The sequence below is a fragment of the Phyllobates terribilis genome, unplaced genomic scaffold (assembly GCF_046119375.1).
Source record: "Phyllobates terribilis strain yellow unplaced genomic scaffold, ASM4611937v1 Scaffold_10__3_contigs__length_209671492, whole genome shotgun sequence".
Lineage (NCBI taxonomy): Eukaryota > Metazoa > Chordata > Amphibia > Anura > Dendrobatidae > Phyllobates > Phyllobates terribilis.
In genome coordinates this window covers 189,152,888-189,158,489 of record NW_027362770.1, presented here as the reverse complement: position 1 = coordinate 189,158,489, position 5,602 = coordinate 189,152,888, and the positions used below count along the sequence as shown (strand labels likewise).

The 5,602-nt window shown below is 42.8% G+C and overlaps 1 pseudogene; it reads right to left on the bottom strand.

The window, feature by feature from the left end:
- Positions 1-317: 317 nt before the first annotated feature.
- On the bottom strand, positions 318-5,040 carry LOC141164800 (E3 ubiquitin/ISG15 ligase TRIM25-like; annotated as a pseudogene).
- Between the last annotated feature and the right edge of the window lie 562 nt (positions 5,041-5,602).

Here is a 5,602-nt window from a genome sequence, read left to right as displayed (position 1 = left end):
ACCTCTTGACTACCCAACCTCACGGCTTATCCGTGAGTAGTGACTAGTGTCACACTTGCCACATGTAAACTCACTTTAGCTGTTAGTCCTCAATGTCTTTTAGGAATTTCTCTAACTTTTTAGCATCCGTTTCCATCTGTAACTCAGGGTGAATGTTTGGCTAACAGCTATTGTATAACCCCCATTAGAAAGACAAAGTATCTCACTCCCGACATGCCAATTTCACCCTCCACTCACAGGACAGATCATCAGAACGCTCAGACATGATTTCTTATCATTGGCATTTATTACATAAAACCATACTAACAAAGCATCACTCATTAATGTCTAAAGGTTAATCACACAAGAACAAAACAATACTCTTAGGCTTCAGTAGAAACATAAAGGGGATGTCCACTACTGGACAGTAGGGATGAGCACTAGTGCTTGTTACTCGAGTTTGCTGAGGGTGCTCGGGTGTGCACCAAGTATCATGGATGCTCGAGTGTCATGTTTGAGTCCCCGTGGCCTCATGTTTCGCGACTGTTAAACAGCCACAAAACATGGGGGGATTGCCTGACAGATATGGGAAATCCGCCCATGTTTTGTGGGTAACACAAGGAATAACGCTGGTCTAGAAGTTGAGTACTGATTTTTTTTTTTTTACAGAGGTGGACAAACCCTTTAAGCCAAAACCAAATGACAACTTTGACAAATCATGTTCTTTTTTTCTTATCAATTCCTAAAACGTCCAATACTTAGGCCTCCTTCTGCATACATTAGAACACAGATTGTTGTTCTTCAGTGTTCTGGATCAGAGTTTCATCAGTGTTTGGTCAGTTTTTACGATCAGTTTCATCAGTGATTTTCACTGATAAAAACAAATATACATTGCAATGTTTATCACAGATAGGTATGCTCCATGAGGCCATCAGTGTGACATCCGTAATCTTCATTGACCCATACATATCGGTAATTTTGATCAAAAACAGAAGTGTCTCCAAAAAAAAAAACACTGATATGTGAACAGCCACATAGACTATGACGCATGTGTGTTTTATCTGGGGAAAACACAGATAGAACACATTCATGAAGCATGGACGTATGAAGGACACGTTCATGAAGCATGGACGTATGAAGGACACGTTCATGAAGCATGGACGTATGAAGGACACGGTCATGAAGCATGGACGTATGAAGGACACGGTCATGAAGCATGGACGTATGAAGGACACGTTCATGAAGCATGGACGTATGAAGGACACGTTCATGAAGCATGGATGTATGAAGGACACGTTCATGAAGCATGGACGTATGAAGGACACGTTCATGAAGCATGGATGTATGAAGGACACGTTCATGAAGTATGGACATATGAAGGAGGCCTTAACGTGTAGTCCTACCTCGAAACATCTCTTACCACAAGGACCAGTCGTACTACCATCACGCCATTAGAACTGGTTTAACCAAAACAGGGACGATCATACTAGAAAATATATATATATAAACAAATATTCAAAAAGCATAAATGATTCATATTGGATGGAGATTTCTATCTCCCCATCAGTAGAGAAAACAACACTATGCAGTGGGTATACATATATATAACCTATACTTGGATATAAAATCCAAAAAACATTTCCAAATCAGATATATAAAATAACATATCTATATACTTTGTTAATCTGCCCTGTGTGGTATTGGGGTACTTTATATATAATTATAGTTCACACAAACTATGTGCTTCTCTTTGAGGATACGGACGGACTTCCCTATATGTGTGTTGGGACTGTATGGTGTCTTCTGTGTGTGGGGGTGGAGTTGCGTGTGTCCGCATGGATATGACAGGTGGGTGACAAATACAGGACTCCGGTAAGGCAGGTGCATGTGCGCTGAACCTGTGGATCCTTGCATTGGTGAACGCCTCCGTCACTTCCGGAATGCGCCTATGACATCTAATGGGGATTTCCCCTGACGCATACCAAAACGGAGCGCCGAATCCTCATGCATTTGGGTGGCGCGTACATGTGGTGCGTTCATTGGTGCAGACAGGACTGGGCTAGGTATAAACAGGATGGGGTTTTACCTTCACACACACCCCTTGAGAAAGTCAAGAGTGCGAAACGCGCGTCGGGGTGTTTGTGTTGTGGTGGTCCAGGAGCAGCCTTGTTTCAGATGGGTAAGCCCTACATGTTATGATTGTTTGTGTCATACTGATGCTTTTGCCTATGGTGGGGTATTGGTCTAACATAGTGTCATTACTGTACTTCCTTCTCTTTGCTGCTCTTGGAGAGGAATACATACATATTATGCTGACCATTGGACACATTGTCATTTATTTAAGCGATCTGTATGAACATTTGAGTGCATACATATATATATGCATCAAACCGTAATTGACAGGTAAATTTTATGTGCTCATTCCATTAGTTCCTGATACTCTGGGGACTAAGGGGTAATTTACCCTCTGGCTCTCCGTTTTCGGTGGGCAATTGTCACGTGTCCACCTATGTGACCCACATTTAAATTATAGTTTAAGTGTATCCCTGACCACTTCATCCACTGTTTCCTGAATCTCCTTTTTCATCTTTGTGTGGTTATATTTTGATACCGGAATCTTTGTATTTTAATATCTTTAATAAAGAATGTTATTTTATATATCTGATTTGCAAGTGGTTTTTTGGATTTTATATCCAAGTATAGGTTATATAGAAAATATATATGTACCGGAGCTGTGAACATCCCGCCATGAGGTTTATCGATGAAAAGTACAACTTGTCATTCAGGAAATGTGTCCTTCTACAGCTAAACAAAACTTAAAAAGCATCGCTCTTGCCAAGTGGTGACCAAATAGTATCTCAAAAAATAGTAAATGAAACATATATTTTTTTTTTATTTCCAAAAAAATAAGTTATATCCTAAAATGGTAGCATCAAAAAATATAATGCTACATGACAAAAAAAAAGCTACATAAAGAGAAAAATAAAACAAAACGTTATAGCTCTTGGGGTGGATTTCTTCCATAATTATGGATGATTCTCCGAGCTTCATAGAACCATCACATACGAATAATACAGCATGAAGGGGCTCGGTGAAGGCGACAGTGAAGGTGTGTAAGTGTCTGATGGGGTCACACAGCTCATAAAAGGACAGCTGCCCGGCCTCATAATCCAGACATATCCTGACTCCATCACTGGAGATCTGCTGAGGCAACTGGATCTCTTCACTACCATGCAACAATAAATACTTATTATAGTTATTGAACACCTTCCCTCCATATAAAGCCCAGGATTTATTATTACATCCCAAGTTTGACTTATGCTGCCTTCTCTTTATACTGGGGTAACACATCCCCGCCCTCCACCACCCCGATCCACTGATCTCCACATCCCAGTAATGTCGTCCTGAGGTAAATCCCCTTCTGCTCATCACCTGATTATACAGGAATCTCTCTGCTGTTTCTGGACGATTCTTTGTTATTCTTGTCCAGGTCGCAGTTTTCAGGTCGTCTGATATCAGGAGATTATTAGCAGCCGTGTTTACATCCAGTAATATGTCTGCAGGACCCTCCCCGTATATCCCTATTGTCCCTGCAGCCATTACTCTCCCTCCAGCTCCTCCAGGCCTGACCATTACATCATCTCCTCCATATTTTGCACCTGGTAAAGTTCATCTGTGGCTGGAAGATCGGAAGTTAGGTGAGCGTGGCCTTTCTCTGTTTTGCAGGTGAGACGATAGGTAGAAAAGTCATTATATCAGAGAGACCTGCATGTAACATCCCTGTAATTACATCTAAATCATGAATGATAACAGGTCCCCCTTTATCCATATCACCTCTATCACGTTCCTCTGTGTCCTCATCACCTCCATCATGTCCTCCTGTGTCCTCATCACCTCCATCATGTCCTCCTGTGGCCTCATCACCTCCATCATGTCCTCCTGTGTCCTCATCACCTCCATCATGTCCCCCTGTGTTCTCATCACCTCCATCATGTCCTCCTGTTGCCTCATCACCTCCATCATGTCCTCCTGTGTCCTCATCACCTCCATCATGCCCTCCTGTGTCTTCATCACCTTCTTCCTCCTCAGGATCACACAAGTCACCGGTGTCCGGTTCCTGTAAGACAGTCAGTGGATCAGTCATGTTACACAGCTCCTCAATGTGCCTCATCTTAATGGACAGCTCGTCCTTCTTTATTTCCAACTTCTGGATCACATCAGAAAGTGACAGTGACACCTTCTCTTGCAGCCTGGAGATCTCACCCAGGATCCTCTTCTCCAGGTCGTCCACCCGTCTCCTGATTTCTATAAACAGGGCAGTGACTCTCTCTGATTCTCTAGATGTTTTATCTTGAGCTTTTCTCCTTTGCTCCTCCAGACTCCAGGCTTTTTCTTCAGTCTTCTCTCTCTTTGTGATCAGTTTCTGGAGGACATCTCTCAGTTTCTTCTTCGTCTTCTCAGAGGCCTCATCCAGCATCTCAACCGGGTGTCCCCGATGTTCTCCGGCCAAACTGCAGGACACAGATACAAGCAGAGTCCTCAGTGCAGTAATATTCCAGGATCTTCTTATGGACAGAACATCTCCTGGTCTGCAGAGAAGTGCTGGGATCAGTGAGGACGTGTGCTGGGATCAGTGAGGACGTGTTCTGCTCCTTTGCTGTGACCCCTCAGGTGATTATCACACAGAGAAGCCTCACAGTGTAGACAGGATCTAACAGCAGGTACAGGAGAGTCCACACAGTAAGTGCAGCGGATCCCGGTGATCTCCTCTTGATGTGGATGAGTAGACAGGAAATTCTCCACTACATTATGTAGAGTTATGTTCCTCTGCAGTGTCGGCCGCCTCCAAAACTGTTCTCTACATTCAGGACAGGAATAAACTCCGGACTCTTCCTGTGTATTCAGGTTCTGATCAATACAGACCCGGCAGAAGTTGTGTCCACATCTCAGGGTTACAGGATCTGTATACAGGGTCAGACAGATGGAACATTCCAGCTCCTTTCTCAGATCAGCAGACGCCATCACTGAAGGCAGAAGGAAGAAATGAAAGCAGAATCCTCCAATAATGGTCCAGTGGGTGTGATCCACATTAACCAGAAAGGGAGCGGCTTGTCTCAGGATCTACAGACTCAAAGCAAGTAGCTTAACCCCTGCAAGTCCAAGGCCTTGCGGTGCCTGACTGTCTACAGCAAAATGGCTTTTGAGGACTCAGATGAAGCATTTAACTGATGCAGAGACAAAACCAGTGTCTTTTACTTCATATGTTTTATGTTGGGCATAAAGAGAAAAACAGAGGAAAAGGAAAATGTAGAGTTTCTATATTTTTCATTTCCAGCACTAAAGTCTTATTAATTCCTTTTTTTTTGTTTTTAATATATGTTACTCTTGAAATATAATCTTGAGTTAATTCGCTCCTGTGCGGAATCAGGATAATGGCACTTTCCTGAACTGTTAATGGCAATCAAACTGTTAAAAAAAAAATCCTTATACTTACATCTCCGAATAATCTCCAGATTTCCTCCACTTGTGCTGAAATTTCCTGGCCTCTTGTAAGGAGATGAACTTACTGCCCATCTGTTACGCGCAAGGTGGTGGAACCAATGTGCCATGGTCTTCGGAAAGC